The sequence below is a fragment of the Oncorhynchus mykiss genome, chromosome 5, assembly GCF_057628025.1.
Source record: "Oncorhynchus mykiss isolate SJ-2025 chromosome 5, ASM5762802v1, whole genome shotgun sequence".
Taxonomy (NCBI): Eukaryota; Metazoa; Chordata; class Actinopteri; order Salmoniformes; family Salmonidae; genus Oncorhynchus; species Oncorhynchus mykiss.
Genome location: NC_143026.1, coordinates 63,191,544 through 63,216,832, shown reverse-complemented (window position 1 = coordinate 63,216,832; position 25,289 = coordinate 63,191,544). Strand labels below are relative to the sequence as shown.

Below are 25,289 nucleotides of genomic sequence, written 5' to 3'. Positions count from 1 at the left end.
AGCTTCTTATCCCTATGGTGTCACCCATATTTAATACACTGCCAGTGCACAAGTCACTCTCCCTTGATGGGTACTACGTCCTTTATTAACTGTAATATGACAACTAGGCGACAAACCCTCAAAACACGTCAGAGGAAAACAACACAATACATTTTCAAGGTGCTGCCACAATGACATGGGAAATGTTAATGAACATTAATTTTCTGGGATTTCACACAATGAATTGCATCATCCATCTTACTTGCCTTAGGTATACAGTATAGTAGTGTACAGTATCTAGTGTTATTCTATATGATTATGTACAACAATGGATCCTCTCTGCCCTCACTCTGGATTGTCAAACATATTTCACTCTCATACACTGCATTGTGGTCTGATCGTGAAATGGTCGTGAAATGGCCGAATGCTAACCAGTGTTTTCTGGAGTGATTCAATTGCTGTGAGTTATGAGAGCGAGAGTAAAAATGATTTGATTACTTTGGCTTCAGTTCCGTGTCGTGGTTCCCCCATGGAGACGAGCCTGTGTGTGTGTGTGTGTGTGTGTGTGTATGTGTGTGTGTGCATGGTGGGGCTGCTGGTGTGTACTATGTTCCCCCCTCTGCTCAGCACACACACACACACACACACACACACACACACACACACACACACACACACACACACACACACACACAGAAACACATCAAAGGGCTTTAGAGCAGATGATAGCATATTTCCAGGACACAGATAATTCACAGAGGACTCAGTGCAATAATTAGCTTTGACAGGTGAAAATGTCTGTGAAAGACTGAGATTGTAACAGTGCAACCGTCCAGCGTAAAACACCAGGGCAACAGTACATCCATCCCGACTAACACCACATTAAGACCAAAAAGCACAAATATATTGCCTCATCCACGTTTAGCGTGCCGCCCGCTGTTTCCCTCCTGATACCCCTGATCCCCAGTGCTTTGACAAGGCATAATAAAAGGAGTATGAAGCGGCAGCATTGTGCGGGGGAACACAGTGCTGCATGCTGAGCGCTGTGTGAAGGGCGTACACTGCTGGGTCCCACGGTGCAGCAGCGCACCAGGCCCTATAGCGGGGAGTGCTGTGCATGCTAATGAGGCCATTATGTGGTGGAGATGGGCCGGCCGGGCGTGTACTCCCCTCCTCTTATTGCCTTTACAGTGGGGATTTAACAGTATGTTAGGAGGCTACCTAACGGCAGCCAGTCACCAATGTCACATATGGCACAATGTGCAGACAGACAGACAGACAGACAGACAGACAGACAGACAGACAGACAGACAGACAGACAGACAGACAGACAGACAGACAGACAGACAGACAGACAGACGCCGACTGCCACCCCATATTTCACTCATACCAAAACCAGCAACAGTAACGTTATCAAGGCCTTGCATAAAGAAAGATGGGGTGAAAGAGAAACAAAGAGAGGAAGCTCAACCAACCAGCGACATTTGTTTTGTAATTCTCCTGAGCGCCTTCATTAACGCAGCGGCTTGCGTTGTTTCTCTGAACACTCTGTGTTAGTTATTTAGGAGAACAAGTCAGAGGGGGTTAAGACTCAAGCGTATGCAAATGCAATTAGGGCCATTTGCATACCCGTTAAGCAGATGGCGGGCGTTAAAAGCAGTCCGCAGTCACCATCTTGGCTGAGCAGACAGCTGGCAGACAACGGCAGCCATTTTGTAGGTGCGCGGCACGGCGTTGCCAGGCTGAGACACAGCGTGGCGCCTGTCTCTCTGTGCCAGCAGATTGACGCGGGACTCTTAATACTAATCTGTAAGCCACGCAACTACTTCACAATTCAATTACAGCATTATCACACCCTAGGGCATTATGTTTGCTGAAGGTAAGCAGCAAAAATAAAAGATAATTGTCTGTGCTACATTGCTGTGTCTACTGTATATTACTCAATAGCGATTATACAACGGGTGGTTTGGAATTCCCATTGCTAGAGCCTATCCTGCCCATGATATACTCGACAACATACACATGGCCAGTGCATTCATAAAAAGTTCCAAAATGTATGTTGTTACCTAGCAACACACTACTACTCCGACTACTACTTTTACAGATCCACTGTCTCATCTGCCCAGCCATGCAATTTATAAAACTTGATCTCCACTGTAAAAAGCATCTAGACATTATCTCAGGATTTGTAACATTGTTGTAATATTTAAAATTAGATATCTACTCTGTCCCATAGTAATGAACGTATTCCGCATCTTTTCTCAGCAAGTCGAAATCACGAATCAGCATAATTTCATGGATATATACAAAGAAATGTCAATACAAAAACAGGCCAAACTAAATGAAATGCAGCTAGTTTTCGGTCTTTCCAGCTTCAGTCTGAAGTGATTGTGTTAGCTGTGTGGTTGGCTAGCTAGCAAGGGTGGAAGACAGACCCTCCATAGCAACCATTTTTGTATGCTACAATGTTCAACCAACGCTTGGGTACAGGGCAGTCAATACTTTACAGGGCTCCCGAGTGGCGCAGCGGTCTAAGGCACTGCACCTCAGTGCTAGAGACGTCACTACAGACACCCTGGTTGGATTCCTGGCTGAACCACATAATTGTGGTATAATTGCGCATAATTGTCCGGGGTAGGCCTCTCATGTATTATTGCTTAACTGTAGCCTGTCTTTGACGGTTTTATTTGTTTAAGACGATGAATAGTCCTCACACATTTTACACACCATTTGAATATACACCCAGCAATTGTCACATGACTTGTCACGTCTGTGTAAAAGGCTCAAACAATAGAACAGCGACGCTGGAGGCCTGCTTACCAAGTGAAGTCTGCAACATTGTGTTGTTTGTAGATCTCTCTGTGTAAAGGTGTTCCTGTTTCAGGTCCAAACTATCTCTATCCCCTTTGTCCTCTCCAGCCCAGAAGTTTTCAATCCCTTTCTTCTCCAACGAAAAAAAAATCACTTAAAGTCATTCTTATTTAATCAAATGTTTTCTATTTCTATGTATCTAAAGATAGGGCTTCTTGTATAGAAGGTCTTTTCAAAGCTCCTTGTGGGGAGAGAATTGTTCAAATATGGAGGAGAAAAGTCACATGAAATAGTGGATACTGTTCAGGCCACTGATCAGGCCCACTGTTCAGGCCACTGTTCAGGCACTATATGCTCACCGTCCTTTTCATCTCTCACTCAGGACTCGTTCACTCCTGAATATAGTTCAGCTGTACAGTGAATGGGTTATCAGGCACTACTATATAACCATCAGACAGTGAACTGTACTGTATCAAAACCAGCACCTCTTCCATCTCCATACAGATCAATAACCTATGCCACCTCCTCTGATAGTAACCTGAGGGGTGAGGAAGAAAACTGGAGGCGAAAAAAGATTTTCTCTGAATCTGCAGACGAGAGAAAAAAGTTCAAATTGTCCTTTTATCCTGGTTCATCAGATGTGGAGAGCATGGTGACTGTACAGTACATGCTTGGAGGGGGACTGACGAGAGAGCCCTGTTCAATTCAATATAAGAACTCTCGCTCAAATAGTCAGGTGGAATGAGTAAGAATGAGTAATCAGCGAAAAAATAAATAAAAAGACCTTTGACGTCCGTTTTTTATTCTCTCTCTTTCTCGCTGGCAAAGTTTTATCAAATGGTCTTGGACCAGGAAAGCCCCTACGGCGGAACCACACATACAGACATGCTTACACACACACAGATAGAGAGAAAGCGGGTGGTTGAGGGTTAGGATCTGACTGATGTGCTCCATACAGTGGCTGGTTCTGGTCCTGCTACTAGAGGAGGAGGAGAGCGAGAGCTGGCAGCGCTGGGTCCCTGGGCTCTAGGGCCGGGGGCAGTGATGGGCGAACTCTGCTAGCCTCTCTCTTCCATATTGATTTGCTGCTCCGCTTTTCTGAGGAGCATCTTGCTAGCGGGGATGAGAGCCTGCCTCGCCTCCCCTTGCCTCGGCTTGCCTGCCCACTCTGCCGCTGCCTGGCTGGCCCCAGCCGGCTCCCTGAGAACCCGGCACGGAGCAGTGGGCCACGGGAAGAGAGGAGCCAGAGAGCCCATGGCCATCGACAGCTGGGATCACCTGCTCCCTGGTTCATCATTCACTGCTTCCAAACAGGCATCAATCCTATCCTCTCGTTCTCTTCCTATTTTCTCTCTGTTTCTCCTCCTCCTCCTGCAAACAACAAGAGACAGGGAGAAAGAGAAAGAGTTGAGCTTAACTTGCAGCATTTTGCCCACAGTATACAGATGTCAATCCTGTGCTTTGATCAGGGAGGTCGGGGGGGGGGGGGTTGGCATCCTCTCAGTTTGTGATGTAAACTTCATCACCCCCTGAGTAAAGAAAAGCTGAAATGGGAGAATGTTGAGTTAAGTGTGTCAGGCAGGAAGAAACTGCCTGCCAAGTGTACTCTGAGCTATTACTCTGACGATTTCCCATTTCCCTCCACACAGTAGCCAGTGACAGCATTTGGCTGATGATGCCCCTCCACACAGTAGCCAGTGACAGCATTTGGCTGATGATGCCTCTCCACACAGCAGCCAGTGACAGCATTTGGCTGATGATGCCTCTCCACACAGTAGCCAGCGACAGCATTTGGCTGATGATGCCTCTCCACACAGTAGCCAGTGACAGCATTTGGCTGATGATGCCTCTCCACACAGTAGCCAGTGACAGCATTTGGCTGATGATGCCTCTCCACACAGTAGCCAGTGACAGCATTTGGCTGATTATGCCTCTCCACACAGTAGCCAGTGACAGCATTTGGCTGATGATGCCTCTCCACACAGTAGCCAGTGACAGCATTTGGCTGATGATGCCTCTCCACACAGTAGCCAGTGACAGCATTTGGCTGATGATGCCTCTCCACACAGTAGCCAGTGACAGCATTTGGCTGATGATGCCCCTCCACACAGTAGCCAGTGACAGCATTTGGCTGATGATGCCTCTCCACACAGCAGCCAGACAGCATTTGGCTGATGATGCCCCTCCACACAGTAGCCAGTGACAGCATTTGGCTGATGATGCCCCTCCACATAGTAGCCAGTGACAGCATTTGGCTGATGATGCCTCTCCACACAGTAGCCAGTGACAGCATTTGGCTGATGATGCCCCTCCACATAGTAGCCAGTGACAGCATTTGGCTGATGATGCCCCTCCACACAGTAGCCAGTGACAGCATTTGGCTGATGATGCCTCTCCACACAGTAGCCAGTGACAGCATTTGGCTGATGATGCCTCTCCACACAGTAGCCAGTGACAGCATTTGGCTGATGATGCCTCTCCACACAGTAGCCAGTGACAGCATTTGGCTAATGATGCCTCTCCACACAGTAGCCAGTGACAGCATTTGGCTGATGATGCCTCTCCACACAGTAGCCAGTGACAGCATTTGGCTGATGATGCCTCTCCACACAGTAGCCAGTGACAGAATTTGGCTGATGATGCCTCTCCACACAGTAGCCAGTGACAGCATTTGGCTGATGATGCCTCTCCACACAGCAGCCAGTGACAGCATTTGGCTGATGATGCCCCTCCACACAGTAGCCAGTGACACCATTTGGCTGATGATGCCTCTCCACACAGTAGCCAGTGACAGCATTTGGCTGATGATGCCTCTCCACACAGTAGCCAGTGACAGCATTTGGCTGATGATGCCTCTCCACACAGCAGCCAGACAGCATTTGGGCCTATTATAAAAATCACCATAGCGCTGGTGGAATTCATAAAAATGATCCTCAACAAAATACAGTCTTTACCAATAACAACCTACAGTATATCCCCAACCACAAAGGTCCACCAAGTTTGGGGTATTTTGCTATTTGCCCCCCCCAAATAACAAAAACTATGCAATAGAGACAGGAAAACTCTGCTTCACGGCCTTAGCTATTTGGCACATATTGAATGTGGAAGAATGTGAGGGTGTTTGCCAGTGTCATTCTAAACTTTGTTAAAAAACACGTGCTTTTTGTATTGTCTAAAATTATTCAAATGGTTTCAGCGCCCTCTTATTATGTTAATGGCAGTAGGGAACATTTCTTTATGGACTCTCGGCTCCATTGTGTCCTTCAACTGTGAAAGACCATGGTCAAACCGAACCCCCTCCACCCCATACCTCCATCACACCACTACCACGACACAACCTACAGGCCTCCTCTCTCCTCCTCACCCCACCTCTACTGTGACAAAAAATATATATTTTTAAAGTCCACAGGCTTAATTCCACACTGAGAAAATAAAGAAATACACTTTTGGAGACTCGCTGGGCGTTTGGAAGTTGGGAGTTGGCCGTTGAGGGGAGAGAAAGGGGGACATAGAGGGGACTGAGCAGTTGGGACAAGAAGAGGGGGTGTGTTAGGGGTACGAATAGGGGGAGACCGGGGGAGAGGTGCATGTCTCAGACACAATAATACTATTCATTGGGCTCAGACATGGGTGTTAACTCCCCTCTGCCAGGACACAATGGGGCTCCCCGACATTCAGACAGCCTTGGTGATATTGTTAGTTCAGGGCTGCATTCCCCCGGCCGCGGGATGAAGCGGACGCATTGTGCCGGGCCGGCAGGATGGATGGAAGGAGGCTTGAGAGGCAAAGAAAGAAAGAACAGGGCGTTTGTCTATCTGTCAGCTCTGAAGGAGAGGGCAGAGGCAGAGGGGAGGGGTACATGGGGAATGGGGTGGTACAGGGGGAGCTTTCGCCCCATGGCATTGGACTTGTGTTTAGAAATCATGCTATAAATATTATTGAAGCAGCCAAGTGCAGAACTAAAGACCCGTGGAAAGAAGGGGATGGGGAAACAGAAGGAACATAGCGATGAAGGCATGACGCTCTTTCCTAAGAAAAGGGGGCTTTGACATGTGGTTTGCATATCGCTATAGTGTTTAGACACATTTTGTTACCGCCTTGCCTTGGTAGAGGGAGACCGAATGAGACAGAGGGAGTGAGACTAAGAAGGGGGTAGAGAGAGAGGGAGTGAGAGAAAGAAGGGGGTAGAGAGAGAGGGAGTGACACTAAGAAGGGGGTAGAGAGAGAGGGAGTGAGAGAAAGAAGGGGATAGAGAGAGAGGGAGTGAGAGAGAGAAAGAAGGGGATAGAGAGAGATGGAGTGAGAGAGAGAAAGAAAGAAGGGGATAGAGAGAGAGGGAGTGAGAGAAAGAAAGAAGGGGATAGAGAGAGAGGGAGTGAGAGAGAGAAAGAAGGGGATAGAGAGAGAGGGAGTGAGAGAGAAAAAAGGGGATAGAGAGAGAGGGAGTGAGAGAGAGAAAGAAGGGGATAGAGAGAGAGAAAGAAGGGGATAGAGAGAGAAGGAGTGAGAGAGAGAAAGAAGGGGATAGAGAGAGAGGGAGTGAGAGAAAGAAGGGGATAGAGAGAGAGGGAGTGAGAGAAAGAAGGGGATAGAGAGAGAGGAAGTGAGAGAAAGAAGGGGATATAGAGAGAGGGAGTGAGAGAGAGAGAAAGAAGGGGATAGAGAGAGAGGGAGTGAGAGAAAGAAAGAAGGGGATAGAGAGAGAGGGAGTGAGAGAGAGAAAGAAGGGGATAGAGAGAGAGGGAGTGAGAGAAAGAAGGGGATAGAGAGAGAGGGAGTGAGAGAAAGAAGGGGATAGAGAGAGAGGGAGTGAGAGAGAGAGAAATAAGGGGATAGAGAGAGAGGGAGTGAGAGAAAGAAAGAAGGGGATAGAGAGAGAGAGGGAGTGAGAGAAAGAAGGGGATAGAGAGAGAGGGAGTGAGAGAAAGAAATAAGGGGATAGAGAGAGAGGGAGTGAGAGAGAGAAAGAAGGGGATCGAGAGAGAGGGAGTGAGAGAAAGAAAGAAGGGGATAGAGAGAGAGGGAGTGAGAGAAAGAAGGGGATCGAGAGAGAGGGAGTGAGAGAGAGAGTAAGAAGGGGATAGAGAGAGAGGGAGTGAGAGAAAGAAGGGGATAGAGAGAGGGAGTGAGAGAGAGAAAGAAGGGGATAGAGAGAGAGGGAGTGAGAGAGAGAGTAAGAAGGGGATAGAGAGAGAGGGAGTGAGAGAGAGAAAGAAGGGGATAGAGAGAGAGGAAGTGAGAGAAAGAAGGGGATAGAGAGAGAGGGAGTGAGAGAGAGAGTAAGAAGGGGATAGAGAGAGAGGGAGTGAGAGAGAGAAAGAAGGGGATAGAGAGAGAGGAAGTGAGAGAAAGAAGGGGATATAGAGAGAGGAAGTGAGAGAAAGAAGGGGATAGAGAGAGAGACGTGAAATGTAGCTGCAGCGGTTGCCGCGTGTTTTGACACAGGGCTGAGGTGGCGATGTCCAACGTCCAACTACCGCGAGACATACTTTCCTCCAGCTCGGTAGATACCCAATGTTTCCTCCCCAATCCACGGATACTATACGAACCCAGAACTGAGACAATACCAAGAGAGTGGAGAGGAGTGATAGTGACAGGTGATAGTGACAGGAGGGACAGTGACAGGAGTGACAGTGACAGGTGTGTATGAGAGTGTGTGTATGAGAGTGTGATAGCAGCACAGTGGGCATGGCAGAGAGAGCGCTGTGACTAGGAGATCCCGTTTAAAGAAACATGGAACAGATACACACTTTGCTAGCCTCGCTATGATAACACACACACACACACACACACAGAGAGAGAGTATGAGACTGAAAGCGGAAGAGGCTCAGGAGTGAATGATGAGAAATGTCATGTGCATATGACACATCTTTCTGTCAATGCTCATGTTTTTTGAAGATACCATTGTGTTTGAGTAACCAAATCACTGAGGATTCAAATAGCAGGTAGGGAAACAATGACAATGCATTTATATGAGGTCAATCGGAAAGATCAAAAATCAACCTTTAATTCAAAACCTCAGAATTCCAAGAGACGGAATCACGAAGGATGGCAGTGTGTGAATGCGTGGTAGAAGTGATGTCACTATAAAAAGGGACATGGATCGTAATGCGCATGCGGACACACACACTGGATATCTGCACACTATATATATCCAGCTTTTATGAACAGTACTTTGTTTGTTTCCCCTCTGGTAAACTCTGACCAGTGGTTCCCATGGCAACCTTGCCTCCTCTCTCCCTGAGTGTGTGTGTGTGTGTGTGTGTGTGTGTGTGTGTGTGTGTGTGTGTGTGTGTGTGTGTGTGTGTGTGTGTGTGTGTGCGTGCGTGCGTGCGTGTGTGTGTGAGAGAGAGAGAGAGGGAGAGAGATGAACAGGGGATCGTGGAAGGCTAGCAGGGAGTGGGGGCTGTTCCGCAAGAGCTTAAGAGCTAAGTATCTCAGATGAACTGTGTAAATGTACATGTGTGTGTATTTACATACCTATGCACAGTCTACATCAAAATGAAGGTGAACATGTATAAATGTTTCTTCCTCATTACTACAGAACTGCTATTACTAATACTACTTGTGACACAAGCTCACATGCTTAGTAAATTCTTGTAATAATACTTTTTTTATGTTGATATTTCAAACATGAATATATGCTTGAGCCTAAAGGATAATCCCTGGAAAGCTCCTTATTCCACCATCACTAGTGCCTGGAACTTACATCCAAACGCAGCCACACAATGTACAATGCCACCTCCATGGGTATCTCAGTCAGTGAGTAGATAAACAGGCTTTTGATGAGACAGAGACCACTCTCAGGGTGTTATTTGTGGCTGGGGATCTCAAATAGAGCACTACTTTTGACCAGAGTCTAAACCCAGTTCTGGTCTGGGGGCCAGGGGGTTTGATGAGGAGGTGTTGGGCCAGGCCAGGCCAGGCATTGCAGGGTTGGGCTCTTGTTAGGGGGGCCAATGCCCTTCAGTGGTGAAGGGGGACCAGGTCTTTGTCCCGGTGGAGGGGATTACACCGGCGGGACAGCCCAGACAATGTCTCCCCTCCTGGGAGGGCTGGGTCAACCCGCTCCCCACCAATGACGGGGGCAGTCAACTGCTCACTGACTCAATTAAACACACAGAGAGAGAGAGAGAGAGAGAGAGAGAGAGAGAGAGAGAGAGAGAGAGAGAGAGAGAGGAGGAAAGGGAAAGAAGGAGGATAAGAACAGAGGAGAGAGAATGAGAGAGAGGGATGAGCAGCATGGGGTGATACTTAACGAGGGGTAGAGGGTAACAGAGAGGGGAGAGGGGAGGAGAGGATGGAGGGGTTTTAGTCGGAGATTAGGGAGGAGTAGATGAAAGGATCAGGTGTGAGGGACGGCAGGAGGGAAAGGAGGAGCGAAGGGTGAGAGAGACCAGTGGCTCAAAGAACAAGAGGATAAATAAAGGAGTGGAGAGAGAAAAGAGGGAAATGGTGAGCTAGGTGAGGATGACCCTGAAGGTACTGGAGCCCTTTCTTCATGCACTTCAAAATCAAAGTCCTCTCAATATGCCAACGCACACCCGCCCATTCAAATCCAATGACAAATGCACCAGATAATTCCATTAGGGGGGACTTTTATAGAGGATATTTAGGGGACAGTTAAGGAATCCAGGTAACATAGCACAACAAGGGCACAGACAGATATGGCTCTGCAACACTTAACAGGGATTTGGCAGCCCAGTTGATTGAACATGCCAAATCCCATTTGTCAGAGGGGTGCACGCGTTTGTATCGACACGCTGTAACCTTGTGGCTCCACAGAAAGAGACCTCAGGTGTGTGTGCTGCTAGCAGGCACACGGGTAGGCAGGCAGGAGAGGATGGGTGGGTGTTCCTTCTCTCTCTCCTACCCTCTTTTTCTCTGCCGGCCGCAGTGGAGGGAGCCCCCCCTCCTCCCTCCATCCCCAGTGGTAGGGCTGCCAGACAGGAGTGCTCAGCAGCTCTCCGACCGTTATTGATCCTGAGAGCGAGTGGACTGGGGAGCTCCTCTCTCGCTCTCCACAACTTTTCCCTGCTCTCCCCTCACTTCATTTATCAAAGTTAAGGAAGTCTTCTAAAAAAAGGAAGAGGTGGTCACCAGGATGTTATCTGACTTCATGAAAGAAATCACCCCTGGGCACTCCAGAAAAAGAGGAGGATGCTCTTATCGGTAGAGAGTAGATACCCTCCATACAAGCACCATGCAATCACAGCCAGACAGCCAACCCACCAATCAGCTGACCAACCCACTCAGAGGCAGTAGAAATAGAAATAGCAGGTCCAGGAGCACCACATGAAGTGATGGAGTGACGGGGGGGGGGGGGGAGAAGAATCCTAGAACATGTATTACTGTACCTGTTCCTGCCAGTCCAAATCTGCAGTGAAATAACACTGTAGGGAAAATGAATGACCAGGATATCAGATGCGTGAGTTACCACAGGAAACCTTATTCGCAGCCCCATGCTTTTAGGCTCCAGTTCGACATGCATTTCAACCAATAAGAGGCTAGAATGCGGTGTCCCTTCTCTGAAAGGACTGGAAGTGGTTCTACAGTGGAGTACATCTTTGGCTCCATTGTTGCTGTTTCTCTCTGCACATAAAAGGCCGGGGGAGCCCAGGCAACAGGGAACTGCACTCCTGGCTGAGTCCTGCCGCCTCTCGCCAAATGAACAGGCTATACGTTCCTGCCTCTTTGTGCTGGGTAATTGCCACAATGCATTTTCTCGTCCAGCTAATTAAGTGAGTCCCTCCTGTCTTGTTCCTCTCCAGCACCATTTGAGTGAGAGGAAAGAGAGCTGGGAGAGGGTCGTCAGGACTGGTGTCTGTGTCCCTCTGGTTGTTTACAGGGACAATAGCGGCCTGTTGTCTCAGCAATCAGGGGACATGTGGAAGAAAAAAAGAGGGTAAACAGGACAGGGTGGAGGGGGGAGCGGATTGACTGACACCGCACCAGGGAGTCTACTGGCACACTGCTACTAAAGGGACAATAAGGCAAAACAACATCGCTGTGGTCATTGTTTACTGTTGGAAGACTGAGATTTTAGAAAATAATAGGAGTCAGTATATACCTTGAAAACAGTCAAATCAGACCGCTTTACAATCAGATCTGCGCAATATTGATTTTCATACCATTCAATTACAGCTATTTGTTTAACTAGTCTAGTCAAGAAACTGACTTCACTAAATGTGCTCTTAACACAAGACAGGCCTTTATTACAACACAGGAAAGAGGTGGTCTTTTTTCAGTTGCTCACACCATTCAATATCCTTGCTTGGTGATCAGTGAGTCTGTGAGTAACACAACTAGCCTAGGTTATTGGGGACATAGATCAGCAGTCTAATTTAAATTCCACTTTCTAGGAGAGTTGCTATGTGTGTTTCCCCATCGCCCCCTCTCTTTCCATTGTCTAAAGGGCTGCAGCAGTCTTTCACCCCTTAGACCAGGGCTGGACTGGCTGTCTGAGTCTCTACTCCACTCCAGGGCTAGCCGCTAGACACATGCACCCCTCGACCCCCCAGCCTCCCTAGGCCCCCAGCCCAATCTGAGCCCTTTTCCTTCCCACAGTCAAGTTCCTGCCAAGGCCTTGACAGACAGGGTGACATCACAACCGAGAGGCAGGCAGGGGGTCGCCTCAGCACCCTGGACAACACAATACAGGGCATCTGGCGGGAGGGGGGGGGGGGGGCAGCACAAAGGATTTACATCCCCCAGAATATGATTATAGTTTATATGGAGGTTGAGACATAAATGTGAGAGCTAAAGAAATAGGAGCAAAACAGATTAGGAATCAGAGAATGATTCAGTGGTGGTAACTGTAGGGGTATAGGAGAGGATGCCAGTCTGTCAAGACTACAGAGGATAAAGAACCAGTTTTGGTGAGGTTTAGTACTGATGCAAAATCAACAGAAAAATAACAACAGATGATTCTTATCAAAAGTTATGAAGAAACTGAACAAATGTGTCTTCATTTTTTTGTTTCATAGCCGATACGAATTGCATCTCTCACTTCTAACGTATTGACCAATTGATGGTCATCGGACGATGAGGAGAGCAGGTGTCTTGGTGTGTCCTATTTCAGGGCTGTATGCGTCTGTGTGTCTACTCACAGACAGCTTGTTAATTTGGAGAATCTAAGACTGTTGGTCTAGAACTAGACAATGGCTCCAATGTGATAGAAATTAGTGTCAGGGTGCACTCTGTACCCCCCTTCTCTGTCTGCTGGTGTCTGTGTGTGTGCGTACGAGTGTGTATCTGCTCTGTGTGCACACATAAACTAAATGAGCTGTGTGTATGCATTGTATAAGTACACAGGCCCAGTGTATATATTAGCAATGTGACTTGACCCTGGCTGCCTGAGCCAATGTTTTGCGATGCACTGGGCGTGGGAAAAAGGGGAGACCTCTTTTCACAGATGCTCTGGCCGTTGCATTGAACCAATGGAGGCCTGGACACCCTGCGCCCCCCCCCCCCCCCACCCCCCGCCCACCCACCCACCCACCCCTTTCCTATTCAGTCCGCAGCCTGCTGCCTTTTCAGAGAATAGGCAGCAGGCTCCCCCTCTTCCTAAACCCCCCTTAATAAATGCACCTCACTATTCAGCCCCACGGTTTGTATAGAAATGCTGCCAGAGGCCTACTCGGCTTCTAGAGCATGCCGTTTTCCAGCTGAGAGAGAGAGAAAAAACAATATTCTACATCTCCCTCAGCCACTGGGAAAGCTAGAGCTCCTTGACCCTGCCCAGCTCTTCACATCCACACCCACCGCCAGCCACTCAGTTTTGATACTTCTCCTTACTGTCATTAGCCATCATTTTCTTTGAAGAGAACAGAACTCTCTCTCTCTCTCCCATTCTCCCTCACTCTCTCCCTCCCTCAGCAGCAGCCAACCCTGCTGCAGATAGACTTTAATTTACGTTAACATACGCCACTACTCCCCATAGAGTCGCCTGCTACCCCGCCCTCGCTTCACTCCATTCACTGAATTCATCTGAAGAGATTTATTTCCTATCAAGCCGTATAATGTGGAGGGTATCATTTAAATCAACTTTTAAGAACAGCCCAGCAGAGCAGTTTATGCAACAAATATGTAAAGCTTGGGAACATCTTCTGCAAACAGCAGGCTTTCAAGCGGATGTTAACTTTGAGAACCATGGGTATTTGAGATTAGCTGCTATTGCTAAAACTCAGCTCAATCTCCTTCTACCCATAACACATGCAATATTTGTTTTGGATACCATCATGAATGTACTTCTGAATAACAGTAACAAAATAGGACAAACTACTTTATCTTAAATAGTGTAATTGTGGCATTCCAGGTTAACAACATGTGAGTACTATTTCAGGTTGCAGTTAGAGATTGCCGGTGGGCATATCAGACTGTCTCTATACCTGCTGATGGTCTAACCGTGTTGAGGAAGTAAAATAAGTGCTCTGAGTGAGAAGGGCTTGTTCCACAGAACCAGAAAGGACTCCATCTCCTCTGTCCAACATGCCATGACGTTGTAGAGCATGGCTGAATTGGGTTTGGGGTGGAGGGATGGAGAGGAGGAGAGGGGGGCTGAAAGAGGAGATATGGTTCGCTGGATCTGAGGCACTGTAAATGAGAGGATTACCGCTTCCCTCCTGGAGCTTATCCATAAACATAAGAGAGAGTGGTTGGGTGTGGAAACGCTGCTATGTGTAAAATCACAAATCCTTGGCCTACTCCTCTTCCTACGTACAATTGTAACAAAGACACATATGGAGACATGTGTCGTAAAGGCTATATAAGGCAAGTAGAGTGATGTGCACGTGTACTTGCACGGCTGTACGCTAGCTAGCTAATTGTAGCTATATCGATGCACATTGTCTCTACTTTAAATGTACTAAAGTTTTGCCTACGCTTTTAGCCCCCGAGCATCTTCTAAACCAAAGCAGGTCTTCATCGATCTATCTATTTTGCAAATATGATATTGACTCCATATGCTATGACACGGGCAGTTCCATTGAGTTGCGGAAGCGGAGCGAGGTTGAGAGGTGGTCGGATAGTATGGATGATAGCCCACAGGCTCTGGAAACTTTCCTCTGATCTTCTGTGTCTGATTCTAAAATGCAAGTCTTCCTATGGGCAATGCTGATATAGAACCCAGACCCATGTCATAGAATGTGGCTAGGGCCTGGAGGAAAAATGCATTTCTCTTTCCTCTGATGAAGAACTTCACTTCTCTGTGGACGAGCTCCATCTCTCCTGCCTCTGTCTACTCTGTTCTCTCCAGGAGGGTTAGCTGTGCTCAGTGGCTCCCTGCCATTCACTGACCTGTTAGCTGTTAGCATGCTGTGGCAAATCTCAGGGCTATCACTCAAAACTAGGAAGTGAACAGGGGAAAAGTATATAGAGTGACTCACATAAGTAGCTGGTCCTATTTCTACCCATCCACTGGTGCATGGAGCGTAGTATAAAATATAATCTTTGTAGTACATTTCAAGGGCAAAGGTCAACATATCTTCCACAAAATGTGCCTCACAAGGACTATCACTTCAAGTCAAGATATTAGCAATTATAAGTGTATATGACAGCTGAGCAGCCATGTCTCTAGGTAAAGTGTAAAATAATTAAGTGTTGTCTAATATGATACTGAATATTCAATACCACCACACAAACGCCTCACAGAGGTCTGCTGAGGGAATTCATTACTTTCGTTTTCACCAATGAAACATCTCATGACTTTTACAATCACAGTGGAAAAACATACACACTACTCCATCCCATCCTGGAGCGACTCCAACGCTTCTCACAGAGGCTGAGCCCAGCGTGGGAGAGAGAGAGGCAGCCACAGAATTTGATGTGCTGAAAAAAGTACTCATTTCTTTTTCAATCTGTGTTTCACAATGCATGTGTGCCTGGAGAATTGCTGCTAAAGTTCACATGGGGAGGGAGGTGACTGAACCCCCGTCTTGCAAAAAAAACTCACCAGAGTAAAAACAGAGAGAGAGAGAGAGAGAGAGAGAGAGAGAGAGAGGAGAGAAAGAAAAGAAAGAAGGAATAAAATAAGTGCCATTGAACTCTGACTTGAGATTGTGCTGTTAGGGACAGAGAGAGGGAGAGGGGGTGTGTGTGTTTGGGAGAGGGGGGGACAGAAGTGGGTTAGGGAGAGGGTTTTAGGGGGAGGCATGGCTTGGGCTGAGGGGAGGCGGGAGGAGGGGGCAGTGGGGGAATTAGAGGGGTGAGGGACTTAGCCACACTCGCAGCCTTTTCCACATGAGCACACCTTGCACACACACTCTGCCAAGGTCCCCCAAGTATCTTAAAGGGATAAGGAGCATGGACAAAGGAATTAAAATATAGATTACACAACCAGGCCACCCTACGCCTCATCTGCCAAAACTCAAGAATCAAACAAATTGGATGAGACATTTTAAAGAAGGGGTAAAAGTGAGAGAGGGTGGAGGAATGAGAGTGTAAAAAACACACACAAAGTTGCCAGGGCTAAATGGATGAGGGCCTGGCATACAGTGCTTTCAGAAAGTATTCACACCACTTGACTTTTTCCACATTTTGTCATGTTACAGCCTGAATTCAAAAATGAATAAATGTAGATATTTTTTTGTCACTGGTCTACACACACTACCCCAAGTAGAATTCTATTTTAGAAATGTTAATAAATGCAGAAAAAATTTAAAAATTAAATGTCTTGAGTCAATAAGTATTCAACACCTTAGCAAGCCTAAATATGTTCAGGAGTAAAAAAAAAAGTGCTTAACAAGTCAGAAAATAAGTTGCATGGACTAACTATTTGTGCAATAATAGTGTTTAACATGATTTTTGAATGACTAATTCATCTCTGTACCCCACATATACCATTTTCTGTAAGGTCCCACAGTCAAGAAGTGAATTTCAAACACAGATTCAACCACAAAGACCAAGGAGATTTTCCAATGCCTCGCAAAGAAGGGCACCTACTGGTAGATGGGTAAAAAAAAAAACAGACATCCATTATCCCTTTGAGCGTGGTGATGTTATTAATGACACTTTGGAAGGTGTATCAATACATCCAGTCATTACAGAGATACAGGCATCCTTCCTAACTCAGTTGCCGGAGAGGAAGGAAACCACTCAGGGATTTCACCATGAGGTCAATGGTAACTTTAAAACAGTTATCGTTTAGTGGCTGTGACAGGAGAAAACTGAGGATGGATCAACAACATTGTAGTTACTCCACAATACTATCCTAAATGACAGAGTGAAAAGAAAGAAGTCTGTACATAATAAAAATATTCCAAAACATGCATCCTGTTAGTAACAAGGCACTAAAGTAATACTAGGAGATGATTTCACCTTTCAGCAGGTCAATAAACTAAAACACAAGATCAAATCTACACTGTTGCTTACCGAGAAGACAGTGAATGTTCCTGAGTGGCCGAGTTACAGTTTTGACTTAAATCTGCTTGAAAATATATGGCAAGACCTGAAAATGGTTGTTTAGCAATGATCAACAAACAATTTGACAGAGTTTGAAGAATTTTGAAAAGGACAATGGGCAAATGTTGCACAATCCAGGTGTGGAAAGCTGTTAAAGTCTTACCCAGAAAGACTCACTGCTGTAAACACTATCAAAGGTGATTCTAACATGTATTGACTCAGGGAGTTGAATACTCATCTAATCAAGATATATTAGTGTTTTATATTTCATTAATGTTTTACAAATATTATAATTTTTCTTCCACTTTGACATTACACAGTATTTTGTGTAGATCGTTGACAATTTTTTTAAACAATTAAATCAATTTTAATCCCACTCAAGGGGTGTGAATACTTTCTGAAGGCAGTGTAAATATTGTTAATATGACTAAAATCATGGGAAAACAAAAGTTATCCAAGACTAAATTAATCTGTAATCAGAAAACAAAAATCAAGATTTCTCTTTTATTGTGAAGTTTCCGTGTCCCGAGATCGACCTCAGACTCTGGCCTAACTTAAACAGTTGAATTTACGTCAGGAGTTAGCTGTTGGTCTACAGTCTTCCACATCTTCTGCCTCACTGGGTCTAAGAAGCATAAGGTCTGGTGTGTTTCAACTCTGCTGGCATTACAATTTGGTAATTTTCCAAATCCTACATATTATTTTTTTTATGTGTCCATACAGTACATCCATACATTGTGGTTACTATTAGGACTCTCACCTGTTCTCCTTGTCCAGGCCCACACAGCTACTGATCTCTCTCACTCAAATTATTTCTCTGCGTTTTTTTGTTTTTCTGGCTTGAGATGATGATATATCTGTCCAAGGTCCTGCATCCTGCAAACACAGAAAATTCAGTTGAGATGGTGATGCATGTAGTCAAATTTCTGCAGTAGTTGTTTTTGTATGACACCGCAGGCATATTTTCAGGTCTTGAGGTGTCTGGATAAGGGGAATATTGTTTAGCAGTACTGGAGAGAGACCTTAGGGATTACACACGTATAATAGAATGCCTCTGATGCCACACACACACTCTACAAAACAATAAATTGCTTAATGACACTGAGCCTTCAGTCATCAGATGACCTAGCTCTTGAACATGGACTCCATGAGTAGCTATAGAAGACATCTTGAATAAATAATGTTTAATTACAGATGTCAATATAGCCTCAATTGTACATACAGGACCAGTAATTATCTCCACTGCGTTGGTATAATGCAGCCTAGTTATTATCAAATGTAATATACTATTTGTTAATTTAATAATAATAATAATGTGTACATTATTCTCAGAACAAAATAATAAAACATTTTGAACGTTTAGAGAACAAGTCGCCTACTGAAATGTATGTGAAAATATAAGATTGTCTTAAACTACAGACCAAGACACAATTATTCACTTGTCGGACCCTTTACACTTACAGCTTCTGAAATATTAGACAAAATCAAATGTAGGCTACATCAAGTAACCAAATGCATATGCTATGGTTAGGTAACAACGAAAGTATCCGTTCGATGTAGTCCTACATTTCATGGAAACAATGGTAACTTAGGCTATCTGTCGCAAAAATATCTACCGTCCTATATGCACATCGACTTTTCAAGTTAAAACATTACAATCGAACCATAATGTAGGCTACCGCAATATTGTAGTGGAGGAAACAAGAAATGCCACATCTTCGACAGAGATGGAAATAGCGTTGAAAGTATAACAAGCAAAAAAAGATTTAATGAGAATAATGCTGAAATATTGGCTATTTGCTTGAGTGAATTATAAACTATTTTCTCAGAACAACAGAATATTTGGGGAAATTTAAAAAGTAATCCACAACTTTTGAACACTAAGCAACATAAAATGTAAACGGTTTTACAGGCATATTCAGTGTGTTCTTTATCAGATAATGGATACCAGGATACTTCTCAATAGCCAATAGAAAAAGTATTCCCTTCAAACTAGCCATGATAAATTAAACTCTGAGAACTGATGCAACATAACGAGGAGTTTGTGCTGGTTTAAAATTGAAAATTGAATTCAAGCTGACCCGCGTGTTTCAAACTTTAGGCTACTTCACCCCCATCACAGTCACACGTTTAATTATGTCGAGAGCACGCTCGCCCACACTGTGCAACACACAACACATTCAATTTCGATGAGCATACTAAAATGGATGCTTACATTTACAGGTTCTTGTTTAATCAGAAAGATGCATGTTATAGTCTTATATTGTTGTATGCTACTGCAGGCCAGGCGTTCTACACATTTTCGTGATAACCCAGGCCTAAAATTGGCCGAAGTGACATCAATTGTTCCATTCTAGTAAACATATTCTAATAACCTTTTCGATTTTATACAGTAAAATAAAATGTAGTAGCAGGTCTATGTAATGTGTGAAACATGGTTTTTGGGCCTCATGACAATTTGCATTTGAGTTGAGGCACTAGGCTTTCAAGTTGGCCCTGTCATAGATATTTAAAAAATGGTAATCTTCAACCTTTCCATTGGACACAAGGTCCGCACACAAGCTATGCACAGAGACACACACTGTTAGTTCCTATTGTTAATCCAATATAAAATGCTGAAAGATAACAATGCATCCAGCTTTCAAAAAATGTGGCACCATCCTTAGCATTGCCAGTGGAACAGCATATCAGCCTTTCATTTTTTCCATTTTGTTGCATGGGTCAGAGGCTGTTGCTAAGCTACCAAACTCTGAATTCATAAGTTCATAGAGAAAAGTAATAGGTAATTTGCTTACTTCTTGAGGTGAAAATAAAAATAAACATCGACTTTGTAAATTCATGATGGCACCAATGTGAACCTGTGGCTGATGTCAATCAACAATGCAGACAATTAAAAAGGGGTATAATAATGATAATAATTAATAATTAAATAAAAAATAAAATAACTTCCTATGAGTAAACTTACAGTACAAGGGTTTGAGGATAAACAAAATATAATGGACTCATTTCAGGGAATTCAGTTATTAGACAATTTTACCGAGTTTTTGCTTTACATTCATCCTCTGACAGCTCATCGGGGAGTTGGTGATTACAGACAATAGGTAGCGTTTAAAAACAATTCAACCATTGGTATATTGAATATGCACATTGGATCCTTTTTGTATACCATGGGGAGAGAATAAACCAGAACAATATAGGATTGATTTGCTACACAGAACTATGATCCGGACATTGTTATGCAAACAATTAAGCACTATGGGGACATCCACAAACCCTTGCACATCCACCATCCACCCACCCTCACCAGCTAAAGAGTCCAGTATAGTATCATGTATGATGACACTATAGGCCTACTGATAGTATCTACTGTATAGGTCTGTTTTTTCAAGATGGCGACATGGCTTTACATCCTAATGTAAACCTAAAACAATTGTCCCACACTGTAAATATGATATCTACCTTGTTCAAACACGCCAAACAATAAGAAAATAAAAGCTGGCGGAGCGTACAATGTATTGAGCAGACATTCAGACAGTCATCATATCTGCAAAAGGTAAACACACAGCAAGATACTGGACGTGGCCCCACCAAATGCATTGTGTTATCAGTGTCCTGTAAGGCTGCATACCAAACGTAGGCTAATAGCCAAATTTCTCATCTACAACAGAGGTTAGAAATACACCTCATGTATACACAACCATCTTCCCCCTCCTTTCTGATTGGTCTCCAGCAAGGTGTCTGGAACCCTCTCATCTACTCTCATATCTCTTTGTTTCTCCAGTGTAATCAAATGCAGCATGGATTTAGGGGAGTACAAATGTATTTTCATCTAGATTTCATCTCGGCTGCTTATGCCAGGTGCCGAGACAGAGACAAGCCTCCATCTGCTGGGGGCCCTGGTGGCAGCCACTCAGACATACAAGACCATACAGACACATATTCATGTGGGAAAACTTCTAGCCATGCTCTCAGGCACACCACACACTGCATTTCAATCTCAAAGGAGCCCTGCCTAGATCCCTAATTTATTAGGCCTCAGCACTACATGAATTTCACTATGATTTGTCTGTGGGTGGTGCGGTGTGGGTTGTTTAGGCCTTAAATCACAGACTACTAAGGTGTCTGGGCTGGAACCAGGAAGGAAGCCGCATTAAACTGATAAGATGTAAATATGGTATTAAATGTAGAGGTGATTCAACGTACATGAGTTGGGTTGCGTCCAGAGAGGTATGCCGCTGAATGATTTATCATAAACGTATAGACACTGGAATAGATGGTTTATCTTAGTACCATTGGTAATGTGTAAATAGTGTCCTATTTTCAAATGTGTAATATTACAGACAAAGAATAACTGAATTTAAACCGCCCAAAATTGGCATGATGTCCCATCAGCCTGCAATTTAAAAAAATAGACCAGAGCTTACATTGCCTATATTTTGGGTGACTTTGCTCATACCTGAAACAGTGCACAACGAACATACCAAAGCAGCAAAATCCATAAATCAGTATCCTAGAGCTAAACATAGTGAACACAAGAGTAACCTGTATCACACAGCCACATGTCAGAGTTGAAACTTGAAGTGTTCCATGTAGAAAATATAATTCAAATCTGGGCCTACATCCTCAATGAACCACCCACAGCCTATTAAACAAAGGCCTTTAAAAGAGCCTGGAGTATCCTAGGTTACTCCCCAGCTATAACCACTGGGCCAAGCCCTGGGTTTACTGCAACAGGATGGGCCAGGCAGGTAGGCCTAGCTATAACCCTCTACTGTGGTGCAGTCTCCCCTCCTCTCCTCTCCTCTCCTCTCCACCCCTGTACATGGCGACTAGGAGTGAATGAACGGCAGCCAAGGTAGCTAGCTTGTTTCAAATTCAACAGGCCAATGTAAATCCCATCTCACGACCAGGGAGTGCATGGGACTGGACTGGAGCATCAGTGAGATCGATGACGGACACTTGTCCATCCAAAAGAGGTTGACATAAATACGCCCTGCAATCGGGTCATCTCTCACCACCCAGCCAACCCTGGCCCTGGCGGCATTATCTGGCACTCACAATCACCTCCGATTCACTCAGCGGTCAACGTTGGGAGTCCGGAGAGCACTCACAGCCTACCTGTCAATTATACACATTCCTCTGTGTATTTACTGCCATGCAAGCCTCACTGTTATGGCCATCCTTAATCAGATCAACAGCTGTCAGTGACAGTAACCAGCCTGTAAACAGTATATTGCCAAAGCAAAAGACACACAACTCAAAGTACAGTGAGTTACCAAATGATAAAGGTTGCTTTACCTTTATACGGTTATATTAACACATGTTTATGTGCCGCCCTTCCTCACCACACTTCCTAGAACATTCGGATTGGACCGCCCTGCATCTTGGTTTTAGTAGACCCACTTATGGGTCAGCATCATCATAATGTGTATTGTGTGTAGAAGAATGCATGTTTCCTTGTCTGTACCCATCTGTAGGCTACATGGAGGGCTAGATGTTATCTCTGGAAGCAGGGCACACAGAAAACTGACATTTTGTTTTCTCCTCTGAGGGTCTGAGAGACTTTTCTAATGAGAGCATCATACACAAGGCCAGGGATATGATGGTACAAACATCTTCACATTGTTCCTTCAGCCCAAATGAACATAGGCCTAACAGTTATTAGACTATACAGAATAATGCTGGTGATGACAATGTCTGGCAAGATGCAAACCAGCCTAATCCAACAGCAATGCAGCAGCAACACTGCCTCAGTGACCTCATTCCTGTGGGTTGAAATTAAAAGCAACTCTTTAATATGTCTAGGCATTCCACTGTGGCCCCTTATCATCAACTTTAAGACAGAAAATAAAAAGGGCATGCAGTCAGATTGCTCTCTGATCTGAGAGGCACAGCTGCTTTCCAACATACTGTAGCTACAGGCCAGCCATATGTGCATTAGGTCCGATTGTTATATTCCGATTGTTATAGTCTACTGCTCAGCAGGGCACGTGACTCACTAGACAGGACCAATCGGTTGAAACTGTTCTCTTTTACCGTTTCTTCTCACCCCCGGGTCATACACCGAACCCCAATTACATAATTAATGAAGTACACATCATGCAAAATCACTTCAATTAATCATAATTGGGCAACAGTATCCGCATATATAGATTCCGGGTACCACTGTCGCGACCACCCCTCATCTCCGATAGAAACGATTATGCGATTATGTCCAATGTCTCCCCATACATTTCCTGGGAATGCCATTCCAGGCTATTAATCCGATTTGAGGCAACATTTATTACATCTTTACCCCCCCTGGAACAGCGGCGTTTTCCGGTGCTTTCAGCGGGCACAGCCTGCTTTTAGTTCCAGGGCTCGGTGCCTTTCTCCGACATCCCCCGATCCAGATTCGCTTCGCTCCATTGGTGGTTCCTGAAGTCTGCAGAATTAGTTTATACATTCGGTTCTCTAGCTTTATGATATCACATAAACTCATACAGCTAGATAACCAAAGAGAGAAACTAACCCACGTCTCTTAAAGGGACCGCCGCGTGCCCGATGCTGCTTCAGTGCTTCTGTTGTGGTCACATGGAGCCATTACATTCGCTTGTATGCAGACGCGAGCTCTCGCTATCAAACACGCTCTGTCGCACGCACGCACACACACACACACACACTTGCATGCGCGCGTGCGAATGTAATAGGTTACGCTATAAGGCCCGATTTCAAGAGCTTGCTTATGTATACCCGAATGTATTATTTATGACTGTAATATTACAATGTTTTGAATAGGCTGAAATGAGCGTGGTGGACAGTGTACACAATTTCATCATGCGTAAACTAGCAGTCATCAGAGAAAAAGCCATGCTTCCCTACATGCACATGCTCCCAAAACTACCATCCCAAATTCAATGAGTTGTTCTTAATCATCTAGGCCTAGTACAGTATAGCCCCGCCTACAAGTCCTTCACACAGCAAAAGCTTAACTTTGAACTCACAAATGCCAAGTCATATCAACACCGACCATATCAACAGTACCAACTGCAACAGAAACGTCATGGATAGGTAAGGCCAGAAAGGCTTCTACATTATCCCTTAAATATCACAATGCAACCCAAACAACCACAGTCGTTTTAAATGCCAGCTCCAATCGACCAGTTCATACCATAGACTAGCTTCGATGTTGAGTAAATGACTAGAGAAAAGGGTCTAACATGACAAACTATAAAAGCATGAGCTGCAGCTTGCTGTAAGGACTACAAGTAAATGTCAACAACATACTTGACAGAGAGCAGCTTCAGTTCACCTTTAAATGAACTGCATTAAAAGCACATGCTGTTGACAATTTGATCTTGAATGGATATTGAATTAAATGGAAAAGAGGACATCAATAATAGGCTATTTTCAGGCATTGGCCCTGGATTCAATCAAATTCAAATAAATAAATGGAAACGTCTTGATAATATCTGAAAGTATCCACCGACTAATAGAAATACTTTGTTCTATATGATGAAAGAGCAAAAGTCTATTGATTTCCACACATAGCATCCATGAGTCTTTATACTGTACAGACTGTCCTTCATTTCCAACACTGTCTTGCTGATGATTCGTTTAAGAACACAAGGCCACTTCTGACACCACAACAATATAGGCTAATAAACAAGGCATATGCATTATTTAAAAAAAAATGTAATACTCACATTCAAATAATGATTACAACCCTCTGTTCTAGGATTCATCTTTAGTAATCAAATGGCACACTAAAGGCTATAGGCCTGCATAAACATTCCATGATGGCTCACATAGGCAAACAAGCAAATTCTGAATTCCCATTCAACTCCTGATACGAAGCCATTCTTTCTGTCAGTAGAGTGAGAGCCACGGATCCACAAATGGTCAAAAGATGTTCCATACATTTCCGGTACATTCATCAAACAAAGCTTGTACGCACACCGTCTCCGGGAGCACTATGGAAGTACACCGGTCATAACACGTTATCGAGAAATTCAACACAAAACGAGGAGAGGAGAAAGAGACGCAACTGTCATGGTCAGAGGCACCGGGAGCTTGGCTGGGTCAGGGAGAAACTCTCACAGGCCACGGGGGTCACACGG

The 25,289-nt window shown here is 44.8% G+C and overlaps 2 long non-coding RNA genes across 8 annotated transcripts in view; both read right to left on the bottom strand.

Moving 5' to 3' along the window:
- The window catches only part of LOC149983543 (uncharacterized), a 246,593-nt gene that overhangs the window by 64,181 nt on the left and 157,123 nt on the right, over positions 1–25,289 (bottom strand). The window lies entirely within an intron of this gene.
- LOC149983544 (uncharacterized) overlaps positions 1–25,289 on the bottom strand; it is a 53,183-nt gene that overhangs the window by 14,094 nt on the left and 13,800 nt on the right. For all 7 annotated transcript variants that reach the window (XR_016496217.1, XR_016496219.1, XR_016496221.1 and 4 more), the window contains 2 exons: positions 17,951–18,066; positions 2,800–4,161 (listed from right to left, as the gene is read on the bottom strand). This is a non-coding gene — a long non-coding RNA (uncharacterized LOC149983544). The remainder of the gene's footprint in view (positions 1–2,799; positions 4,162–17,950; positions 18,067–25,289) is intronic.